At 40.6% G+C, this 25,756-nt stretch overlaps 1 protein-coding gene across 6 annotated transcripts in view; it reads right to left on the bottom strand.

Moving 5' to 3' along the window:
• Positions 1 to 21,563, bottom strand: part of LOC6617792 — a 37,780-nt gene extending 16,217 nt beyond the window's left edge. For 3 of the 6 annotated variants that reach the window (XM_032724854.1, XM_032724892.1, XM_032724803.1), the window contains exons 1-2: positions 20,635 to 21,551; positions 11,548 to 11,589 (exon numbers count right to left, since the gene is read on the bottom strand). The gene's annotated coding sequence lies outside the window, so the exon portion shown is untranslated. Of the gene's footprint in view, positions 1 to 11,547; positions 11,590 to 20,634 lie in introns of all 6 variants that reach the window. The other 3 variants (XM_032724732.1, XM_002042068.2, XM_032724955.1) reach the window with 3 other exon arrangements.
• Positions 21,564 to 25,756: the final 4,193 nt, after the last annotated feature.

The raw sequence follows: 25,756 nt of genomic DNA on the forward strand, positions 1-25,756 counted from the left end.
GCCACTTTATTATAAAACAGATCCCAGCCACTTTATATCGATATTCATATATCTCTTGGCCATTTAAGGACAAATGATATTTATGTATTGTATCATAACCCAAAACTGGCAAAGGAAGGGCTGAAATGAAATATCAGTCATAAACAATGAAAATGGTAAGCAAATATATTCCTTATGTTGAGGCCAAATCATCACCATCAATAAGTCAATAGCTTTTTCATTCAGATGCCTTTTGTCAAAAATCGAATTGGCAATATTTCATTTATATTTCATAGCCTATTTTTTAGGGATTTAAATTTGCTATTGCCATGCTGGTGGCAACTCCATGGCTTCACACGCAAATTCGATTGGTTCTCAAAGGGGTAAAACACGCATACACGTGTACTTTACTTTCATACTTTTTTCCTGTGGTATGTGCGGCAAGGAGGCAGGATGCACACGCTCGCCTCAAAGTTGCTGCAAGTTGCAGTCAAAGCCGCAGCCGCAACCAAGAGCGGTACTTCATCAAACGAGCAACTTGCCGCAAGGTAACACACACAGTTCCACACACTCAAATGCCAGACAATTGCAGGAGCAATAATAAATTCAGAACTTAAACATAAGCTCCATTTAAACAATATGCTGTCATTATAATTTCAAAGTTACAGACGTTAAGCGCTCTAAAAATTCTAACATATTTTTGTGTTTACCATAAATTCATTTGCTAACTGCCATCTTAAGTGCTATAACCTTGCCCGCTGCTGTGCGTGTATATATACCATGTAGTTAAGAACTCTTTGCTTTGGCTGCAGCCAGCAACTGGGAGCTCGCCTTTTGTAGACACGTGCACAGTTATAAAAGCATATAAAATTTCCTATTTAACTTCCGGCATGTTTCAGCACACACACACACGCAAAGCATGCACACACAGCAATAGGGATATATAAAGTCGGGTCTGACATGGTAAGTCTAAAGAAAACATATCCGTGACAAAGTAAACCACCTGCAGGTGCAACCAACAATAATAATACTTTTAGTAGTTGATTTTTTTCATTCACTTTCCACTTTTTCTGCCATGGTTTTGCTCCGGATTTTTCCTTTTTCGCAGTTTTTCCCCCAACGACTTGCAACTGAGTTTTGGCTTTGACAAGATGGCAGAGGCACTAAGCGAACGACAAGAAATTGAATTCGGCTGCAGGTGGCAGGTAACACCTATTCCCCCACCCAGCACCACCCACTTTCCGCCCAGCTCGGCAGGATGTGTGACAGGCTTTTGAGCTGAGTTTTTGCGGCACCTTGACAGCCGCAGGATTTAGCGGTCCCCAGTCGGGACTTTAATATTTAATAAGCTGACTTCGGTCTAGGCAAGTTCAGAGCAGAGCTAAACCAAAATACCCCATTGGCTCTAAAAAGGAAAAAGAAAAAACGAAAGGTAGCAGCAGAAGCAGCAAAAGCCGTCTTCAATTATGCAAAAGAGGCGTGGCGTAAAGGCAAGTTGGCCCAGACGGTGACATGGCCAATGAATTGGGAAAAAAAAACAAGACCAAGGCCGGATGAAAATTATGCAGTGGTGTGGCAGATTGCAAAAGGTTTTATTCTGCGGCGAAAGGTAGCAAGAAACTTGGTGGTCTGCTTACTTAGTATAATCCAAGGTGCGGAAACTTAAACCAGAACTAAATGAAAATGCTCACTAATATGCTTTAAATGAATTAAATCAACTATTTTAAACTCTCATTTATAGTTTTTTTTTAAATGAATAAATTTCATATCTTTCTTAGCTTTAACTGGTATGCTTTAATTTCGATATACTTTTCCATTTTTCCTCGTTCTTTATGTTAACATAAGGAACAGCCTTCGCTAAACTTGCACTCCATAAATTCATTAGCTTTCTATCCGCATTTCCAGCCGCCTTTAATCATCAACAGTGCCGTCTTGCTATTTAGCACATCACCCCTAATTATTCACTTCGTCACATATTATCACGTAATGCCTGCCAAGTTTCCATGTTTGTTGGCCGGCTGAGTTCATGGCGGCGCATATTTTAGCACACACGACTCGCCTTCAAGGACTCGACATTTGGGTTCTATTCCATATTCCATACCATCTTGGTCTTTTGGTTTTTGGTCTTTAGTGTTTTGGCCTTTTTGTCTGGGATTTTGTTAGGCACGTTCGATGCTGTCGCCCACGGTTCATATGCACGTTTTTGGTGTTCTTGGGCGGCCAAGTTTATTGTTTGTTGTCGGCACATTAATCATAATTTAACGATTAGCGCAAGTTTTGTTTATTAAATATTCTTCGAGCGGAGTCGAGTGGCGAGTGTGGTTAAAATTTATGGAGCAACAGCGACAACGTCGCCGATGCCACGCGTCGATATGCCACAAAACTGTCATAAATTGCAATTATTTTCACAAAAGCAGAGAAACAATTTATGCATCGCTTTTGCTTTAAGCAAATTTATGGTTCACTCTTTAATTAATTATGTCGCAGACGAAGGGCGTGGCATTGAAATTAGCATATTTTGGATAACAATATTGCACAGTCGAATAAGAAATGTTTGGCCAGATATTTTCAGATATATCCCGCTGTTCACATCTTGTTTTATGTCCTCGGAAAGGAAAAAGGAGATATGCCCCTTTTCTGAGAATTTTTCCACCCATCTTGGTTTATTTTTATTTTGGTTTTTTCTTTGATCAACGTGGTATGAAAATTTCACAGTCGCTTTCATTTTGTACTAAAAGGTTTGCTTAGATCAAAGTAAAGTACATGATTGTGTAACTTCACTTTCTGAATCATTTTGAATGTGAAATACAAGATCCTCGAATTCTAAGTGTGGTGATTAATAAGTTCAAAATTTTATTTAGCATTTGAACTCTACACACTATGCACTATAATATTTCTGCATTTTAAATGAAACACACACTACGATCAGCGGATGACACATTGTGGATCATCCACAATATCTCTTCCCAGACTCAAAAAGAGAAAAACACAGAGTGGAAGAGATAAAAAGACAAATGCAAATTTGAATGACCGTGTGCGGTGAGATATTTAGCATTTGACATTGGTCTATTTGTTCCAGCCAGGGATTGAGGAGATAAGGAGTGCGCGGTGTTTACGGGCTGAGGCTCCGACACCTGGGCTATCTACTACTATCTGCCTGGTAAGGTCAGCCACTTGGGCCTGTACGAAACTAATTGATAATCAAACAATTGTCCACAGTCAGACGGACGCACACACACACTCTCGCTTGTTTATCTGCCTGCAATCGCTAATTAGTTGCATTGTCCGAGACGAGGTCAACGCTGCGTATGCGCAATGTGCAAATATGGCACGGAGAAGTGTGATATGGCGCAAAGAATATACGATTCACACATGCACACACTGCACTGCAATCGCAATGAGAACGCACAAGTTCAAGTTTATTACGCATACGCACCGTTTGCCGTTGAATGGTCGAATCGAGAAGAGCGCAGAGTGCAGAGCGCAGAGAGTGCAATTCTAATTCTAATTTATTGATGCCAGTCAATGCCATGGCATGCCTATAAATGTATCTGTATCTGTATCTGTAGCTGTAGTCGGCCGTGACAACAATTGTTGTTGCTTTGGCTGCGTTTTAGCAATTTGCAATTGGTTCAAGATCAGCAGCAAAAATCGTTTTGGCTCTGCAGCAGCATTGCGTGCAGAACGCAGGGGCACAGAAGGAAATTCAGGGGACGGAGTGGTGGTTAAACCAAAGTTTTGGCCTTGTGACAATTGATTTTCGCAGCCACAAAGAGCGACAACGACAGCAATGATTATAAAACCAAAACCAGAGTGAACCACTTTGGCATCCACTCTTGTGGTTAAAGCCTGATTCATAATTTATTCTTAGCGGCGGAGGCCTGAATCGCTTTGGAAAATCACAATAACATTAATGACTCAAAATGAAAACAGCATTTAAAGCCAAACGAGCACTTTAAATGCTCTACAATAATAATAGTTTACATGAACATTTAATAGTGTTTCTCATAAATAGTTAATAGCATTAACGTGGATGTAATGGATTCACTAAATTATAACGTAGATGCTTTCATAGAGGGTATCAAAGATCCATGGCAACGTTCCAGTTATTATCAGAGCTGACTTCTTGAGTCATTTGAGTCGCAGTTTGGCATTGCGGTTGCCATTGGAGCAGCAGCAGCAGCAGCAGAAAATCGCAACAGCAGCCGCCGCAGCAGCAGCAGCAACTACTGATGATGAGTGCACAATCGAGGCTGCCAAGTTGCTCAATGCTATCTCATCGCAGCGTGTCTCCTTGCCCGCTCGCCTGCCGTCTCTCTCTGGCATCGTGTTGCTATCTCAGTTGCAGCAGCTTTCAGGGTCCCTGGTGCATCTAAATAAACAGAGTCCCTCTAGTATATACAAATTCTGTTTTAGTGTGTTATGGTCTGGCATTCGATGACTTTGAGAACTGTGTTTGCTGAATGACAGCGCTCGCTTGTTGATACCATTGGAACCTATATAGATTATGGGCACAATATCTGAAATTACTACATAGAAGGCCCACCGCTGGGTGGCCAAACACTTGCACTTCGAGTGCCGCACACTGAAAAGTTCGACTTGCCAAGGCTTTTATAACTGAACCTATACGAACACGCACATATACGCGTATATACAGACAGGCTCTCTATCCATTGGCATGATAAAGTGGGCAATGGCAGGAAGGCACACGTACATCAATTTTCATTTACTTATGAAAATTAATAGCAGTTCGCTTAACTTGCGCTCGAGTTTTCCCAGCCAGGAGCAGATTGAGCGGCCTCAAAAGGGGTGTGAGTTTGGGTTGGAGTGGGTGGCTTCTGTGCGTGGCTAGCCATTAATCAGTGAGAGAGAATGTTGCCACAAACAAAATTAAATTGCTGCCTGCAGCTGATGGAAAACGTTCCCCTTTTCCACACACCACCCACTACCCTTTCTCTAGCTGCATTTTCTTTATTTTATTGCCACTTTTAATGCGGCATTTTTCCTTTTTTTAATTTTCCGCTCTTGGCTTGACAATTTCATTAAAATATTATTAATTATTGCATCTCGCAATTAATATAATTCTGCCCACTATCAAATTGCAGTCATAAATACATTGTGATTGGTTTTTGGTCCAGGCAGAGAATTAAATTGGTAATATGAATGCATCAAGCATAAACGTATTAAAGAGAGAGGAAAAAATGAAAGGATTTTCACGAAATAAAAATATTTCGAGGGGAATTTCTGTTGAGCCCATTAACGTATTGTTTGCGAATATAAAATTCGAAACATATTGAATCAAATTGTATAACAAGCTTAATTTAATAAAGCTTTTTCGGAAATAATAGCACATTTGCATATAAAATGTTGGAAAAATCGCAAAAACGGTTTTTATTACAATTATTTAATTGAAGAGAAAAATGTCAGCGAAGTGTTGTTTAATCTAGAAGGACACTTTTTGCTTTAAACACTAAAAAGATCTTTTATCTTTAATTCGATGTTTTCAACATTGTTTTTAGTAGGCCGTATGTGATTTCCCAATTTTATGGCATTAATCAACAATATTTCTCAAGATCCTTTTCAGGCTCGCTTTGATTGCCGCAAAAAACCTGAAAGTTGCATAACTCTTCCCACTTTTCGAGGGATCGAGCAGAGCGAGGTGCACGCAACATGTTGCAAGGCTGTGCGGTCTTAACTGCCGATCCCCTCATGATCGCCAGATGGTTGCTTGTTGGCCAATGTCAATCAAACACATGTGTGCGCGAACTTGACTTTCAATGCGAGGCGCACAAGGCGAAAGCTGCGCAGCTCTGCCGACGTCGACTGTGATCGCCGAGGCGCTGCAGCAGCAGCAACCTTGACCCGGTTCTTGAAACTGCAATGGTAGCAGCAGCAAGACGCAACAAACATCAGCTGCAGCAGCACTTGTGCAACATTGAGAGAGGCTGACAAACAGGTTTCGCGTTGTGCCGGCAAATGCAGCGCGACTTTTGAGGGGGCGGAAGGGGCTGGGGAGGCCGGCTTCGCTTCTTTTTTTTTCGGTTTTCAAACCGCGCGCATGCGCACAATTCGCAATGCGTCAACACGCATTTATTAGCTTGCTAGTTGTACGTGCACAGAAAAAAAGTGTTAAAAATATTAAACAGTGAATTAAATTTTTTTATTTGATGGTGATGCCATAAATGACTTTTTTTTACCAATAAATGGAAGTATAACATGTATGCTAACAAAATAATAAATTAATTATATTAAATTTGACATTTATACGACATTTCTACGTTTTCTCAAAAAAAGTCATATATATGTACATATGGAAAAACTTTTTATAAATATTTACGCAGCTGTACATAAATATTTTTCAATAAGAAACAAATATATTTGTAATAAATAAAATATTTTCTTTTTCAAATTTTACTTTTTGGAATTTATGGCACTTAAATATCGCTCTTTTGCGTTATTACTGACGTCTCAATGTGGCAATCGGCGATGGTCAACTGGAATTGAAATTGACTTGCCCACGATGTCCACCATTCGGCGTCGAGTGACGTCAGCCAGTTGTCAGCATTGTTGCTGCCGTTGTTGTAAGGAGAAGGTCGAGGTTAATTAAGTTGTCTTTGCCAGTGGCAACCTTGTTTGTTCGCAGTTGCAGTCTTGACATTTTGGCTCGAGCAAGTCGCCCCTCTTTGTGTCATCTCCTTGCGTTTTAACTGCATTTCCTTCATGCCTCCCGATGCTGCTACGAACGCATTTTGCTGTTTAATTGCTCTGCAATTTGATTAAAATTAAACTGCATTTGCGGTTCTTCGCCAGTTGGCAGTTGCTCTAAGAGGAATTCCCTACCGATTTTCTTGATTTTCCCCATTTCCACTTCTGTCACGTTGCTGGCAGCATATTTTCTTATTAAATTCCAATTCGCAAACGTGAGTGAGCGAGTTTTCCTTTCCCCTTTTTTTCCTTTTTTTGCTGCCCCGAGCGACAGCCGTGCAAATTTAGTCACAAATTGGTAAAGTGAGTGCAGTTGAAAGGCGTCAAGTTGATGCTGAAGGTCCCTATACACACACACGTGTGCACAAAGGAAATCAATGCCATGGCACCAAATTCAAAAGTGGAATTAAAGGACAAAATTTAGGTTGCCAGTGTTTGTTTTAATTTAGCAGCAAAAGTTAAAGAAATTGTGGTTTTTATTTTTTAAAAAATATAAAATTCAGCAAACTTGCTCACCAGAAAGGAAACCAAAACATAATGGAAACTTATTGTCTCTAGAAAGTTGTCAAGGAAATCATTGAACCACAAGAAAAGTGAAAAAATAAATGCATTAAAGTTTTATCTATGAAGGAGTTGAATGTTTATATTGGTTTAAAATTTAATCGCAAATATTTATTCCCCATTCAACAATTTACGTGGACTCTTTGCTTAATTATTCGATCAAAGCGACCGCTGGCCAAAAATAAACCGGAAAAACCCCAAAAGGGAAGCAACAAGTGAACATCAATGCCACCCTTAAAAAACCCCCGAAAAGAGCAAAAGGGAAAATACCGCAAAGGAAAAAACAACAAACAAACTTTTCCTGCTATTTGCTTAATTAAATGCGCAACGTGGGGGGAAATGGCGAGGGCAGGCGGGGTCAGCAGATATTACGCAAAGCTCAAAATAATCAACGAAAAATTCCAGCGCAGATAAGTAAGAGTGTATTTGATTACAATACATTAATAAGAAGCGGCGGCAGCAGGCGAAAGGTAAAAAACCATCGAGGATAACGCGGAAAAGCCACGCCATAGAAAAGTCCTTTTGCGAGCAGCCGCAGCGGAAAATGCCGCAAAAGGGAATGGTGCAAAAGGTGGAAAGCAAAGTGCCAGAAATCAAGCAATAATAAGGCGCAAAAAGTTAAAGTAAAAAAGATTATTTAATATAAACAAAAGAAAGGCTTTAAACTATATATATTTTCAATTTTTAAATAAGACATTCCGCCCTGACACCAAAAAAATTCTATAAAAATAATAAAATATCTTTAAATTTAGTGCAAGACAATACTCAGTTTCTTCATTTCTAACAGTTGGTAGTGGATCTTATCTATCTATTTCTGATTTTTCAAAATTATGCTATATATATATATATGATGTATGCTTATGCAAATATTATATTCAGTTTGTTTACTGAGAAGCAGATAAGCTATTTTGTAGCAGTGTATGCACAGCAATAACAACAATATTTGTGGGAGCCCCAACAGCATCTGCAGGTGAATCATTAAGGCTCCAACTGCGGGTCGGACTAAGCTGTAATTAATGAGCAAGTGGAACATCGTTGAGTCGGGCGCCGAGCAAATTAACTTGAACTGACTGCTCAGGTGAGTAAAGGGATGAATATGAGGGGTTGGATGGCAGTCAAAGGTTGGGGGTTCAAGTGCAATTAAAGCAACGCCGCATTTTGTCTTGTAATCATCTAATTTTTACCCCGCCCTCTTTTCACTGCTGACGCGGGCAAAAGAAAGCGAAAACCGCACGAAAGTGAATATAGAGTATACAGAAAATATCTCAGAATTGAATGGGGAAAAGTCCACTTTCCACTTGCGAAAACTTGTTAAGTTTCAAGGTATTCATTCCAATGGGGAATTTGCTGATGCCGACTTGATTGGTTTGGTTCTGCCAATCAAGAAAGTTAAGATGCATTATGATCGGAGATAAGTTTGATATCGCCTTGTAATTAAAGGAATTTTATTATCTGAGGTTTCAAAGCAATAACTCAATAACTTTCGCAGCGTAGTAATACTGTTTACTCGAACTTCTTAATTAAATCGCATCACCTTGCCCATCAGAGTTTAATTAAATGCATACATGAATAGTCTTAAGCCATCTAATTCGATTCCAGGAATGGTTTATTATACCGCTTCGATGAATCGCAATTAATCTGGAGAGAAAATCGATTGAGACACTGGCTCTCAGGTTTCAGCAGTTCTTGCCTCTGGCCTTCTTACGATCTAACGATTGAGACTAATCTTACTTTTGATTGCCACGTTTTCCATTCATGGTTACCTCTTTTGATTCGCCGCATCCTCATGACCTTCAGCTGCCACATCCTTATTAAGCTGTATCTGAGGCTTTTGTTGTGAAAGCCTCAAAGTTTTCACGCCCCCAACTCCAGTTAATTATTAAGTAGAATACACAAATTTATGGTGAGCACCGAGTTGAAGGTAACATAGCCCCCGGCCACGCCCACTTCGCCCCCACTTCGAGTGTTTGTTGTGTGCGTAGAGGTGTAAACGTGCGGATTAAGTGTCTCAGTGTCTGCTCCCGGCCTAGAAGATGTATATCATTGGGGTTTCGGGAAGGGGGCGTGGCGGAAAATACATCCCCAGTTTTTCCTCTTCTTTAACCACACGAAATTTCCGCTTCGTCCTTAACTTTGCTAATTTTTGTTGCTGTTGTTTTGGGTTTCCGGCTCCTCAAGGTGAGCAGTGAAAAATTGATGAGATTTTGTTTGCTTTGGTTTTGAAGCTAAAGTTTGTCGACACTTGAACTTTTCCATCCTGCTGTTGGAGAGGATTTTGAAAAGGAATTTCCGCTCAAAGGGCTAGGTGAGCAAAGGAATACGGAAAGAGTTTTCTATTTAGATAGTTCAATTGGCGTGCCAAAAGCCGAACAGAAAAAAGGCTGTCTAAAAGGGAAGAGACAGGAAAAGAAAAACTGTCATAAGAATGGTGCCTGGGTACAGTGATAGCCAAGACAATATATAATAAATGTATAAAATACATCATTAAAGCATAGTCACTTTAAGTTTATCACAGCAATGAAATACAATTCTCCATACTTAAATTATGGCTATAAAAAGTTGTGCACATAAAGCATTTTTGATTTAGGATAATCCTATTTCGAAGAAGGTCGCATTAGAGCTATTATGTGTATTGCAGTTGTATATGCTCGCATTCATTCATATTCAAGCTGGAGCTCCATGCAAATAAAAAAATAAAGAAAAATTCTGGACATGAATTTATAACGAGTCTGCCTAAGCCATATTGATTGAGGCTGGGAAATAAAGCGACATGCAGTAAGAAAGGGACCGAATGAAGGGGAAATGGACGGGGAAAACTGAGACAGAGTTGACTGAGCACTTGGAAATTGCCAGCATTTCTCCAACATTTCTCCCGGTCGCAGCGAAGTATGCAAGGAAAGGGAAATAAACGACAGTCGCATGCAGGAAATCAAACTTCACTTTTGATTGAGTTTCGTTTGGAACCATAAGCATAACCATAAGCCGATTTGCGGTCTCTTTAGAACTTTGTCTTTCTCTTAGCCGCCTTCCCTCGTTTTAATTGAATTTTTTCTGAACTTGATCTGGATTTTCCTTGACCAAAATTTGAACTAAAGTTACTTAACGGGTTAAAGGGACACTCGACATGCCAAGGATATTTCTATATAACGGCGCACACACAAATGAATATCAATGAACCGTCATAAAAGCAGCATCCGGTGCGAGCGAGAGAGCAACTGCCAATGACAAGACTGACACGTAGGCAAACATTTAAGCACCCAACAACAACAGATGCAGGCAAACACACACCAACACAACAGGCTCGAACATACATACACAGGCAACGATTCACAGACACATAAGATTTACACTTGACAGCGGGCCATGGGCGTAGGGCATGGTATTTAAAAGGGAGTCTTTTCTTTAAGTGATAAACTTATGTAATGTAAAACTTAATATTAGCTAAAGAAATGTATAATAACAAATCTTAGAGAAAGTCTATTTTTAAGCTTAAGCCCAAAGAGTTACGCTACCCAGGTGTCGCATTAAACTTTGTCATCTTTTGCCCCGAAAAGGTCAGCTTATCTAATCACAGTGAAACCTTCTGACCCCCCTTTGCTGCGCTCCTTCTTCGGGTTCCTATGACAAGCACGCTCGGGTCACTTTCGCCCTGCCAATGACATGTGATTTCAACTAATGACAGCTTTTCGGGGCGTTTGTCATCGCAACAACAGCAGTCATGGAAAGTCGGAACCCAAACCAGATTTCGACCCATAACAGACTGAGAGGCAGACTGACAATAACAAGCTTAAAATTTAATGAAATTTTCATGTGCTGGGCCGAATTTCCCTTCGAGCCCATAATAATTCAATGTGAGTGTGCTGGCCCGTAACACATGGCGTATGATTAATGTGGTAGGGTAGACCAGAAAAAAAAGGTTCCTAGAAAGTTGAGCCTGTCAATTAGTTGAACTTTTGTCAGATATTCAAAAGAAAAACTGTGAAATTGTTTAACCAACACTCTCACAAACATGTTTTACTTTATTTGCTTTGAAAATTGCCAGTATCTGCATTTGAATGGGACACCATTTTTTCGCTTTAGTAACGGCTGAGTTCTCGTATTTTCCCTTACATTTTGAGTCCTTGTGGTGTCAATATGTATTTTTGATTAGCTTCAATTTCATGCGTTTTTGGGTCATGCCTTTTGGCAGCCACCCAGCGAACCCCAATAAAAACTTTGAATTTGCATATGCAATAAATTTTTAATGAGCCTTAATGCAGAGCATACCCCACATGTATTTGGGGCACGTAATTTTCCACTTACCGATATGTATAAAGGAGTGTTCCTCGCCTTTGAACATGTCAACTGCAAAGAGAGAGCAAGGAAGTATATGGTAAGTATATATATCAGAACATGAATGGTAAATAGCAGATTATCGTATACTATCCATAATATTCAAATAGATTCATAACATTTTGTAGTTTGCATGTTTATTTTTTCTTGCATCACGTTTGTGCCATATGAAAGCACAGGCTTGAAATGAAAATGTTCTAAACACTTAGTGCCAATGGCCCAGATATCGTTTGCTCGCTGATGCATTAAGTGATGCACTTCACACCACATTCACACAAGCTCCTCAAACACTCACACACACAAACGCGCGAATTTTCCGACACACTCTTATTGGAACTTTCATCGTTGACAAGCGCTTCCCTTTGACCCTAAACGCAGGCGCTATTGGTCGCTTGACTGATTGATTGATTGACTGATGGATGGTGGGCGAAATGGTTGATTGGATGCATCAATTCGAAATTGGGATTTAGTTGTCAAGTGGGTCGTGCACTCTCACATTGACACACTATGATGCCGGACAACATCGTAAGTAGCATACAGTTGTGGGCTAATAACAACATGTATTTCAGTAGATCTTATTGTTACCTAACTTAAAAATGGAGAAGATACCAACGTTTTTCCTTTCTTGTTTTGGTCAGCAATTCAAGGCAACAAAAGCGGCCTCAAATGTGACCTTTTGTTTGGTTCCCCGCCACAAAGTATTATCCTCACACTCGCTCTCTTTAGCCGACGTTCCCATTCTTCCTTCTAATGTTAATGGCTTGTCTTGGCATACAATTGGCTGCTGTTGTTTTGCTGGTTTCCCTCCCACAATGTTGGCCTAATTAGCAGCTCAAAGAGAACGACCATTTGCCACAGTCACACTTCCACACTCACACACACACACACAGACAACCACCGCTCACATGAGCATTAAGGATAAGCCAAATGTTGGCTTGCATTTATCACGCATACGCCGTGCTAGCCAAAAAACCACTTTGTGTGGGTAGAGACGGAAAGTGCCAAAGAAATGGTGGCGGGGCGACTAAAAATGTAATTTTGGCATTAGGCGAGCTTGGCAAACATAAAATTACCTTGATTAGAAACTCAAATGCGGCTCATGCCGAATAAACGAGAGTAGAGGGAGATATGTGTGCCATGGGGATCTGGCGATTGCCACGTGGCCATATACATATATCAGCACCGACCTAAGCCTAAAACGACTTTGGCCCGCGCCGGAGCCACCCCCTCTGCTTTTGGGCCAACCTCAAGCCCATATATCAACGTGCACCTGTGCCAAAAGGGAGGCTGCGGGGCAATGGGAATAAAGCCAGAACTAAATGATGCTGCCTTGGGTGTTGGCCGCCATCTGAGGAATGGCTGAGGTTTTGTGTGCTGGGGAATGGGGGTGGGTGTAGAAGTGGAGGTGGTGGAGTAGCCCAGTGGGTGGGAGTGTTCTGCGGTGTGAATACGCACATTCATGCATCGCCTGTTACCTTGAGGCGGGCCAAGTCGCAATAAAATCCAAGCGTCACACATAAAAAAAGCAAGGAGCCGATGATAAAGAAAACCTGTTAAAAGTCGACACGAAAATGCACTATTGGCCATTAAAATATATGTGAAAATATAAAAAGTATATCAATAACTTTATATTAAAACATACATACGCTTAATATCAATACACTTTCGAGTATATATACATTTTTATAAAACATTCAACTTTTGTTTATAACTTATGTTAGATATACTGCTTGTATACTGTAACATGCAGACAGACCATTGAAAACCACCAAAATATTTCATATCCTGACTGAAGGATACTTGTACACATAGGTGAAAATTGTGCAAGCTGCTGAGGCATGTCCTCAACTTCCCTTACCCCTGCTCGTCATCATTCCGTATCAATTACATAACATATCCGTCTGTGTGTGTGCGTTAGCGTTTAGTTTTTATGTTTAGCCATAACAAACACCAAAATGGTAGGGGAACAGGTGGGCTGTGTGGGTGGAAGAGTCCTGCAGACACAAGGCTAATCAACGAAATTGCTGCTGGCTTTTAGGCGGCCAGCATATGGCTGGCATAACCTCAGCTGAACCCTCTGTTCGGCACTTCAAGCTTTGATAAGAGGGCGTGGCATGATTGATGAACCATTGAATGACCCCAAGAGTACTGCAGTAAATCCCTCCACTTGTCCACGACTTTGTTTCGTGCCGGAAAACTTTGAATGAAATGAGTGTTATAAAGTTTTGTGCCACCCCTTAATCTCTTTTCGCAACATTGAAAAAAATTTGCAATGCAGCATGAAAAGTGGCACAAAAGCCCTGACGGTAAAGTTTTTTATTCGTTGCTCTTTTTTCAACAGCAGCTAAAAATTAAAATGAAGCTAAGCAGCAGCTGCAGCAGTTTGCATAGCCAGGATTCTATCGCCATTCGGGAATGGCATTAACAAACTTTCAGGTCAGTTAAAAGGCAAAGTTGCCAGCACCCAAGGTGAGTCAATCAACAAAAGGATTTCAGCCAGCTGCAGCTATCTTTTATTTACGGCATTTTTGGTGAGGTTTATTTACTGTCCATTTAAAAGTTTAAAGATAAGAACTGAACCAACCGAAATCGCAGTTTATTGCTAAGTTTCGTTCATTTAATAACACGAATCTAAAGTAAGAAACATTTTGGGAGCTCATTAGAAACTCATTCTTTAATTAAAATCCTATTGTTTATATTGCATGGTTTAATGGCCTTCAAGAGTCTATGCAGATCAAACATATGTTCTCATTGAAGGGCACTTTCATTACAAGCCAAAAGCCCTCGACAGCGCCAATCAACATCGCTATGTGCCAGCAAACAAAGCACTTGAAGGGCTCGAAATTCGCTTGGCTTTGTCATTAGGCGACAAGTCGAAAGGACATACTTGAGCGAGTATAGGCGTACTTTCTGAATAGATGTGGAACCATATTCAAAACACGCAACACTTGTCAGCAGCAGGCGTCGGCAATCATTCAACATGAAAACTCAACCGGGGAAAACAATGAACTGCACAGAAAAAAATATAGCTATCGAATTCATATGAGCATATTATGACAAATATTTTTATAAAAAAATGTATTTTTTTATTTTATTCATTACATTTTGTAATAATGTAAACCTTTTTATCTAACATTCACTTCCTAACTATGAATACCTGGTCCAGAATGATTGTTCACTTCTGTGTGCCTATGATTTCAAATGAGATGATTTCTTTAGTCCTTGACTTTGAGCTGAGCATTTTTTCTCCTTTTCCTGGGCTGTCATCATTAAAGCATCCCCCATCGCAACGTTTCCCTTTGTTGCTCCTGTTGCTTACGACTTTTAGTTGCCGCTCGAAGGCATTTGGCACATGATTTTGGCCCTGCGAGCAGTTAACAGCAGTCCTTACCACTCATTCCACGACCAATATATTTCTGTGTGCACGTTTACACCTTAACACCTGCAATGACTTTGTTGACAGCTGAGTGGGTTGACGGTTGAAGCCAAGGAGGGAATTAGGGCGCAGCAGCTTATTATTATATGTGTCATTTTATGAGAAGATCGTCGGTTGTTGTTGATATAAGTATTAATTTAAACTATTTGTTTATGATAGAACAAGTAATGGTATTTACTTTAAGGAATCCACTTTCCAAGCTGTTATTCATTATTCATCATTTCATTCGATTTCAAATATGCCGCCTGAGCATTTGTGTTGCCTACTTGTGAGCGCAATTGGGGTACAAAGGCAAACAATTGTTTGGAGGTCGACTCTCAATTGCCTGGACTAAGCCCCCAGAGAGTCTGTTTGTATTGGTGCTCCTTTGTTTGTTTGGTTGGCTTGCACTTCACTTAATTGAATCAGTGTGATTGACATGTCTCATCTACATACATACATACATATATGTATGGATTGGCATGGAATGGAGGCGAATTTGTGTGCTCAGAGATGATCTCTGGCCAGCTTTGGTCTGAATGTGCTAGTGCAGGGGTGTCCTTTAGTGCAGCATTCACAATGTTCATCAATTATCAACTAAGAAGGACCCGGCGAGAGGGAGACCAGAGCACAAACAGAAAAAGCAATAAATCTAAACAAAAGGCCTACCGGGCCAAAGCGAATGATATGGGAGGCCAGCAAGGACGTGGCCATAGATTATGCCCATGTATTCAGCAGCTAGAAAGTCTTGTTTATGACCACCTTTACCTGCGTTACCAGTTTCCCTCCGGACAAAACAGGGATCAAAGGTCAATGTGAATTGGCTCCAGATTTTTGGTTCATTGCCTGTTGGGGCTATATAGCACTCCATACCATACACATGGAGCAGCTGGATTTTGGTATATATGACTAAGAAATCCCTGATTTTTGCAATGTTTCTCCTCCGCTCCAAATTGGTTCAGGCAAAAGACGAAAAGTTAGACCAACTAACCGGCAGGCAAAAACTACAAGCTGGCACTTTTTTGGACGCTCAAAAAGGCAATATTCCGGGAAGTTTAGGTGAAAAGTGGCAGTGTTGAAGCCTTGTACAAATACAATTTAAGTAAAACAAGCTTGGCAACAAAGTTTGTGCAGTGGAAAATGTTCACTTCCCTTACTTCACTTTTTTCTACTCGTTTTTTTGCTCGCTCTGCAGTTTTGCCTTTAGATGCAGTCACATGTGTGTGTTGTCTGAAGAAAGGGTGCAAAAGCCAGGAAAAAGGGGCGTGGAGTGTGTAAAAGGAGAAGTGAAAGGAAGGATCAAAACGAGTAAAAAGCCAGAAGGACAAAAGCGCAGAAGAAAAGCGCTTGCCAAGGAAAACTCATTGATTGCAACACTCAGACAAGAGAGAAGGACACCGAGATGAGGGGCAAAAAGAGGGCGGCCAAATGGGGGCGTGAGTGGGCGTTCAAAGGCGTTCACATGGCAAACATAAGTCGCACACTCAAATCAATAGCTTTGACAGCTTGGCATTGTTTGAAAAACGAACCGAAAGAGTCAAGCCAAGGAAAGAAGGTTGATCGAATAAGAGATACGCAAGTGCAGGGGCGTGGTGGCGGGCTTTTCCAAAGGGGTGAGAGAGCGTGCTGCCCCTGTGTGTGTGCCAATTGCATTCATTTGACTTGACTTGGCTGCCAATTGTCTCGTTGCAATGGAAAATTTCTGCCAGACGTCATTGAAAAATCGAAAACACACATAAAACTAAGAAACCAAATGGATAGAAAATCGAAATTCGAATGCTAAAGAGCTTCTCTCAATTTGTGAATATTTGAAATCATTGTATATATGAGATTTTCTGGGTCGATTGAAAGGAAACCAGTCAGCTAGATTGTCGAACAAAGCTTGGATTTCAAAGATTTTTCCTTAATTTCTGTGTGTGCTTGAAATGCTGTTATATTTTCGGAAAATGTTGCCACCGGCACGTGCTATTTCTGCACAATTTCCTCGCATCTGGCAGAGGAAAAATAAATAAATAACATTAAGCAGATGAGTAATGCAAAATTAAAGAGACAGCAGGCAATGAGAGCAAATCGGCAAAGAAAAGAGAAAAACAAATTGTTCAAGGATTGCAAATTGCAATTACAAAAGGCAGCAACAACAAATCGGCTAAAGCTGCCAGACGAACCAGCAACAACAACAAGAACAACAACAGCCATCACATCAACAATGAAATGGCAAAGTAAAAAGATAAAAACTACCTTGGCCCAGTATTGAAAGCGCCTATAAAACTCATCGCCCCAGTGTGTGGGTGTGTCTTATACGTTGATACTATATCCGTGCATATAGTAGATACAGATACTTGTGCAGGGACCAACTGATTCTGCCTCTGCCACTGCCGCAGCAGCAACAACACCAATAACCAGTCAGAATAAATGTCGTTGCACACCATCGAACCACCCCGCTTCACCCCTCTCCTACGTAGCAAAGTGCATTGAAGACGTGACCAAGTCGCCAAAAAAAAAACACAACCAAGACAACTTTCGTTTCATTTCATTTAAGTTTCAGTGCAACGTGGCGTATGGTTATTATGGTTCTGTTTGTTACACTGGAAAAAACTAACATATATATATCGAAAATGATATATTTAAAGAAGACATGATCATCACCCATTTAACGAGGCTAATATTATATAATTAGATTCTGGTTATACTTTTTTTTTAAATATTCGAATAGTTCAAAAACTTTTTACGGTGTTGCTAGCATAAAACTGAGGAGTTTCCAACATGAGCAGAAGGACGGTTGATCAGGGGTGTTCAACAGTGTTATCAGTGACAAAGTTTGCCCAAGTCAAGCACTCGACATATTTGTCGACTAAAGATTGGAGGAGGCACCACCAACCAGTAGACGGCACAGAAAAAGTGCAAACAAGAAATATAAAAAAAAAAGATGGAAAATAAGGGAAAACCTGTCCAACCTCAATGCTGTCGCTGCAGCCTGATAAGACACACACATACTGTGCAAATTGGCCAAGTCATAAAGGCGAACTCAATTTGCTGTTGATCACGTTCCTTTTTAGCCATTTCCCGCAGACCAACTAGTGCAACAATGGAAATCTTTTTATTACCAAAGAAGTGGGCCAGCCAAATAGAAGAGTAAAGCTAAAAGAAATACAATTAAAATTATTTATTAGCCAGCCGACAACAGAAATTGGCCGAGAAGGGATGATTGGGAGGCTGAAATTTTGGACGATGGGCTGAGCAGCGAGAACTGGCGCACATTTGGCCATGTCTTTTTGGCCAGTTGCCAACCATAACAGAGCGGCAGTGGCAGCAGCAACAATGCGACCAAGTTTTGCTACGCCCATTCTGTTGCCTTTTTGGCTTCTTGGTCTAGAGCTTATTTATGTGCGTTGGCTGCAAAATATGGCGCAGAAAACATTTTCCTCTATTGCCAGCTTTTCATTTTCTTTTTCCATTTTTTTTTTATTTTTGCAGCAGCCAGCAGCATCTTGTATATTTTTTTCTGGCTTATTTACTGCACAAGTAGCCAAAGCTAATTCGGTGGCCATCGAGGGGGTGGCGCGGCCAGACTGCATTCGGCATTCTTAACAATGTTTATGGAAGGCAAATATTTGTTGACTATTGCCTGACATGGAGTGGCAGTTCTTCAAAGGCTGTAGCTATCGTCGTTGGATAGCAATTTTCGTCAACTTAGCCAATTAATTATAATCGATTATAAATGATTGGTGTTTTTTATATTCACTTTGACTTGTTAACATTCCTTGGATGATATTTTAATAAGTCTTAGAGAATTTCATATATGAGCTATGAATTCGTCACCATCCAATATGGGAATCTCTCGTGTTGCTGGACAACTTAAAATGCCATGTAATCACATTGGCTGCGGCTTAGGTTTCTTCGGTGGCTCAGCCTCAGCCACTCTTATCAGCAGAAAAGAAACAAGAAGCCCGAAGAACGCTGAACGAAGAATGTTGAACCAAAAAGTTTCAGCAAGCAGTGATAAGTTAAGTCACTGAACTCGATCTCCACAGAAGCACACAGCACACGGTTCTTATCAGGAGCGCGCATTATTTGCTTTACCCAATAATTTTCGGGGCGCTGCCTCTAAAATAATTGCCAAAAATGCTATGGTTATGGGAAGTGAAAGTGGAAGGTTGATTGACAAATCGTGGGAACGATATACAGATGTGTATCTAAGAAGGAAGGGCATCGCAGGACAGGAGCAGGGTTCAATTACCTTGCGGCGCGAAGGTAAACGAGCCAGATAATAGATTCGGCGATGTGAATAAACTCATTTCTCTGCTGCACTCGCATCACATCATTTGCCCTGATGTATTACCTCTCCCAAAAACAGATTTGCTAATTAAATGGCAGCCATATGTATAAGGCGTATTTCCAACAAAAATTAATTAAGGAATTGTCACATCAATCAGACGGCAAATTATGGGCTCTCGTCTTTCTTTGCATCTCCTTGTGCACAAGAATTTTTAAATAAACAAATAAAATGCAGAAAATAGATTTATGCCCGTGTGCAGCAAAATTTATGACAGATGTAAAAAATGTCCCTCGTTCTATAATATCTTTTCTTTCACGGTTTTATGTGTGACGTTGATTCCGGTGGCAGAAGTGGGATTTGCCATCCGAGAATCGCGAACTGAGACTGACCAGCTGCCGGTGGCCATATTCATGGCCCTGACTGACACTTTCACTTATAAGGAAATTGTACAAAAAAAAAATATAGCAAAAATGGGGGAGTGCAGAAAACACTTGCGTTGATAATGAGAAAAGTTTCGTCTTTTTGTTCTGCCTACACTTGTTGTTCTTTCTTGCAATGCTTTCTTTTGTTTGGACGATGATCCTTGGTCTGGTAATGAGATATGCACTTGGCGACTTTTGTTTACAGTGCTTCGTCTTATTTGTTTCTAAGGGGCTAGGGGGGAGTGGGCTCAAGTATTATTCTTTGTAAAGATCTCGCACTTGGCTGTGTCCAGGTGTTGTGGCCTGTTCGAAATGGATTCATTTTCTTGGGAAAATCTGCTGGGCTTTTTCAATTATCCAACCACCAGCTGGTTATGTTTATTCCAATTAAAATCCGTTGACCAGGTTTTTTAAACAAGTCTGATTCTAAAACCTTATGGGCTTATGTTCCAGTTGACTTACAAACAATTCTTTGTAATATGAACTTTTGGGGTTTTTCCAGAAAATAGCGTCATAACAATTACTGAATTTTTGTTTACTTATCACTCACCGACCTAAACCTAATCTAAAATAATTTCAAATAAATGAGAAACTAACAAAAATTGTATTTTTAATTTTAATATTAAATTTTAAACATAAAACATTGACCTGCATTCACTTAAGTTCCAAGATATTCAATTTCACTGACTTAATTTATTTCCAATATTTCAATATTTTCACTTAATATTGTGTAAAGAAACAAACGCCAATATTTCTTGTTTACACTTTTCTCATGGCCTTTTGCTTGTTCACAAGCGTATTCTTACATTGGCCAACCTGTCGTATGCTTAATGACGTGTGCATAATATAAATATTTTGCGACGGCAATAAATGGTTTTCTTTATGTCAGCTACAATCTATTACTCAACAATCACAGAGATCACAAACATTCGTTGTTTACCAACCTTTTGTGAAATTATTTCCTTATGCCCTCCAGATCGATCGGCAACGAATAATATGTATTTATATATAAAATTCACTAGCACGGATATCCAAAATGCTGCTGAAGTATTCCAAAATGCAAAGTTTACGGAGTATCCACGACTTAATTTATTTTAACACTTTAATGCGGAACTAATGGATTCCGCCTCTTGTACTTCTGTTTATTTTGTATTCCAAAAAAACGAAAATCTGTATAAAATGCACGAAATGCGAGTAGAATTATTCTCTTCTCTCGTTTCGTCGGTTGTTTATGTTTTGGCAGAGATTTATAAATATTTTTGCACTACACTTTGACACTTTGCTTTTCCAGATTGAATATACAATTCAACAAAATGCAGTTTTGTGTTGAGATGGGCAGCAAAATAATCCCATTTGCTTCTTCTGTGTTGCGGTTTTGTATTTGTTGCTATATTTTTAGAACACGCACTTTTTCGAAGTGAAATTCTTGTTTAATTTGTTTTTTTTTTTGGCACTTTCGAGTTTCTACCCTTTTGGTTTTCGGTTTATTTCTGTTTCGGCGGCATCACTTTTTGTGTGTTGCCTTCTATTTTAAGCAGTAGAAATATTCTGCGGTCAGCGATTTAAAAATAACAATAGCTCCACGAGCAGGAAAATCGAATGCACTTCTTGTTTCACTGGGATTTTGTTTTCTATTTATTTGGCTTGAAGAATTGGAATATTGACTTCCAGTCGCAGAGATGAATTCGTGTTGTTTTGATTTGACTTTGATTGGAGCTGTTTCTTATTTGTGCTGGCGTTTCCACTCGAAGAACGCGATTGTGCTTCAGTTGTTTAGCGATTTCGGAAGCGAGCTTCTTCGGCTGCTCAAGAGTCCACGTTAAACCGCTGCGGCGTTCCACTCACTTCGATGAACATCTTGTAACTATTTTCAAAAAGCGCACGAACGCAGCTGCAGAGCGACAGCCAACCAACCAGCCAACGCCAACCAGTCGGTGGCACAAGCCATAAGAACCGAACCAGAGAGCCGAGCGGAGCGGACAAGAGAGCTCCACGCTTAAGAGAGCGACGAAGAAGCGAAGGGGAGCAGGAGCATCAGCGGTGCTGCTGCTGGTGCTGTTGTGTTGAAGAATGTTGAAGAACGCAGATGCTCTGCTGTAACACTGCCGAAGCGAAAGCCGAGCGCCAGCCGAAGTCGCACGAACAGCTGGTTGGTGGGGGGCATGCGAAAGAGACAGTCCGAGAGCGCGAGAGCAAGCGAACGAGGAAAGAGCGCCAAGCCAAGCCCCACAGTGCAGTTTCCAAACAGCCGCACCACCTCCCACCTCCCTCCCAACCGCATACCCACCAGCTCACCGTTCTGCTAACCCACTGTTAGCCGCTCTGTTAGCACCGGCCGTTTGTTGTTCTTGCCTGATAGAAGCCATATGTTCGCAAATTTCATGGCTAAATGCCCAATCTAATTGCCCAAAGAAGCCACATAATAGCATCACAGCCCAACCACTTTCCCCTTTATCGGGTATGAATATTTTGTTTTTACTATTCGAATTTTTTGATAAGAATGCTTAACGAATTCCCAAAATCCTGATCCAGTATGCGTAACAAGTAACAAAACGGCTATGAATCAGTCGGAAGTCGGAATTTTCCAATATTGACAACTACAATTGTAAGCAGAATTTATATTGTTTTTTATTATTGTTTTTCAAAACAATTAGACATCGTGGGTAGGATTGGAACTTATTAAACGAATCACTGCTAGAGCTCCCCACCGTCCAATCAAAACTTGGTTGTTTCCAAGTCTAATTTACGGATAAGTCCTGTTGTTTGGTCTTACCAATTGCTCGCAAAGTTTGCCATTTGCTTGGGCTCGATTGTTTCTTCCCGGTCATTAAAGTCACTGAAAGTATTAACCGAACAACACAAATAACTATGAACGGACAACAATGAGGCTTAAGCACAATAAGCGCTTATTAAATGCCCTGAATGCGAATCAAGTTTCAGCTAAATGGAAAGTGCCAGTCGAGGACGCGGGCAAAGTAGCGGTAAAAACAATGAAAATGCCATGGCCGGAAATTCATGCAACGGAAGTTGAAGAAAAGAAGAAGAAGAAGCAGTTGCGCAAGATGGGGTTGGCGATGGGCTGCTGCCAATGCCACTTGGGAGCCTCAGTCACCTGCAAGACAGTTCCCAGTCGCCACCCCCTCGGTGTTTTCCCCTTCTCCCAAAACAATGATGGCCAGCTGCTACTCAATGAGGTTTCCTTAACCAGGCTATCTCTTTGAGTTCCTTTTGTTTCAAATTTCCAGCATTATAACTTAGCGGAAATATTTTTTAGTTTTAAATTAAATCCCTTTTGTTTTGCGTAACAGTTAAATTTACTGCAAGTTTAATAATCCACATAAATATAAAGAAAAAACAGTAAAAAAAATTCATATTCGTTGAAAAATGTCAGACTTAAATATTTAAGTGCATCCAGCTTCAATCTTCTTATTACGCATTGTGTGGATAATATTGTGAATATCCTAGCAAAAAAGAAGTTGGTCCTTAAATATGCATCCCGGCTTAAAACTTTCATCCGCCTGCTAGTCTTTCGTTTTTGCTTTCACATCCGTTTGGCCCATATCCTGACTCAACCCGTTTCAAGCATCTTTTTGCTCGTTTTACCATTTCTCCCTCGAGTTTCCCTCAAACTCAACAGTCATCCGAAAATTTTGCATGCCTTGGCAGAAACAAAGCGAGCGCAAAATATTCTGCCGCCTGGGAATTGAAATGGCTAAAGCAAGTGGAGGACAGGACAAAGAAGCGGATGCTCTCCGGCTCGATTGAATTTCATGCGAAATGCTTTCGTATCAGGCGAAAGGATAAAGGATACAAGATGCCACACGAAATTTGCCAAGAATCAGCACGAACCGACTGCTGCAATCGAAGGAATTCTAAAAATCAAAAATAATATTCTAAGGCATAAATCAAGGCGGACCAATACGTCCCGCTCCACCCGGTTTGATAAATGACCGCCTCGGCACTTAGCACGTGCTCTCAGTCAGTCCTGGGAGTCAGTCACTCAGCTTGTCCAGGCACAAGGACACATATGTATACACGGGGACCCTTGCAAATGTTATTTATGGGGCTATGGGCGAATGCAATTTGTTGTGGTCAACAAATCGCTACACACGAAACTCTGTTTTGTGGCCAAAAATGAGCAAGATCATTAGAGAGTCGGACGGATGATGGGGATGGGGACCAAAGGTTTATTAGTCACTTCCAAGGAATGCGAATCCCAAAATCCCGAGTGGCGTTGGCGTTGGCGATGGCACCAACGAAAAGGTGAAGGCGAGGCTCCAAATATCACAAACTCTGCGCTAAAAGCAGCCAAAGAAACGAGCTTAAGCCAAATGGCGTTAATCCATGAATTATTGCCTAAAAGCATGCCAAAGCGCATTAAAGTCGAGGGGTGACAATGACATCGAGGAACTCTGGAGGCGAGGAGGACTCCCCCTGGACCGAAAGGTGAGCGGATCAGGCAGGTAGCCAAAGGACAAGCCAGCAACAAGATATCAATATTAGAGAGTCTCGAGAAGTGGGATACTCTCCAAAATAAACACAATTTTTTTGTAAAAGGAAGGGGCTACATTTTATTAATATACATTAAAGGAAAGCTTAAATTTAGTAAAATGCTAGATCGAGCTGAACTATAAAACGAAAGCATTTAAAAATGATTTAATAAAAGTTTACAAATCGAGCTGCAAAACTTAAATACCCCACATATCCCCTGAGCATTAGGAATGCCCATGAAAGTGCCAATGGGGAACATGAAACATACATTTTGATTTTTTAACTCAAAAAAGACACGGCGATAAAACAGAAAAAAGAGCAAAAAAAAAAGCAAAAAGGCAAAAGTAAAAAACACTGACCGCAAAATAAATAAGAGCCCAACGATAATAAAAAGGGGTAAAGCGAGACAAATGTTTTGGACCGCACCCATCAGCAGAAGCGGACCAATCAGCCACGCCCCCGCGCTGCGGCGCATCCCCCCGCCCTAGGCTATATATATACATATATACATGTATATCGCACTTTTCTGTGTGTCACAAGTTTAGAGTTATTCATATCGTTTTTTGCAAACCGCTTTTTGTTGTACGAGCATTTCTGTTGTTTTTATGAGTATTGACATTATAATCAACGCCGTTTTCAATTTCAACCAACCTTCCTGGGCCACAAAAAAAAACTCCTGTTTACTTTTGGGTTGGTTTCTGCTCCTTTTTATTTCCACTCTTCTTTTGGCCAAAAAAAAATATGTAAATTATAGCTGAGTGTATATGTGTGTGTGCCTTTGGGCCATGCGTCAGTCACCTGAGTATTTCATTTTTTCCATGCTGAATGCTCCCGTTTTTATTGGTCCGACAGATAGTTTTGGAGCTGAGCTAATGCCAAATCCCCAAAGAATTTCGATTTGAGACGTATTCCATTTCCATTTGGCTGATGGCCAGGCTGGGAATCTTGCTGGAAGTTGAGTGGAAAGTTTCTTGGGGGAATTTATGACTTTAAAAAATGTCTTTAAGTTCGATTAGTTATTCTTTCACATTTTTACTAGAACAACCCACATTTTACATTTTTTTATTTACAATTCAACAGAACATGCTTCCTCCTATTCTATATATACCTACTTACAGGTCAAGCATCTCACTGGAACTCTTCTGGCTGACAATTAGCTTAAACTGTTCCCCGGGCGACCTAAATCAATATTGGGCCACTGACCAAGTCTGGCCATCATTGTGATTTATGGTGCACCTACTCCGCCCCCCAAACAAAAATGCTGCAGTTGAGTCAATATTTTTGCAGTGAGCAGACCTATTCGATTTCAGACCTCCATCTCCAAATTCTGGGATTTGAGGTGGGGGCTGTGGCGGGCGTAAGTTGACCTTTGTTTCAAAAGCAAACAATGACAATGAACGATGTGAAAGACAAACCCAAAGCACAAAACCCAAAACCGAGAACCAAATGAAAGTCCAAACGAATTAAGTTATGGTTATTGACATTTAATGCACACATTTCACTTGCTCCCTTCTGGATTCCCGTTGACAGACGAGCTCTGTTCGAAAAGTGCCTCCGAAGGGGGTGGTGGTTAAG

This window comes from Drosophila sechellia, chromosome 2L (assembly GCF_004382195.2).
Source record: "Drosophila sechellia strain sech25 chromosome 2L, ASM438219v1, whole genome shotgun sequence".
Classification (NCBI taxonomy): Eukaryota; Metazoa; Arthropoda; class Insecta; order Diptera; family Drosophilidae; genus Drosophila; species Drosophila sechellia.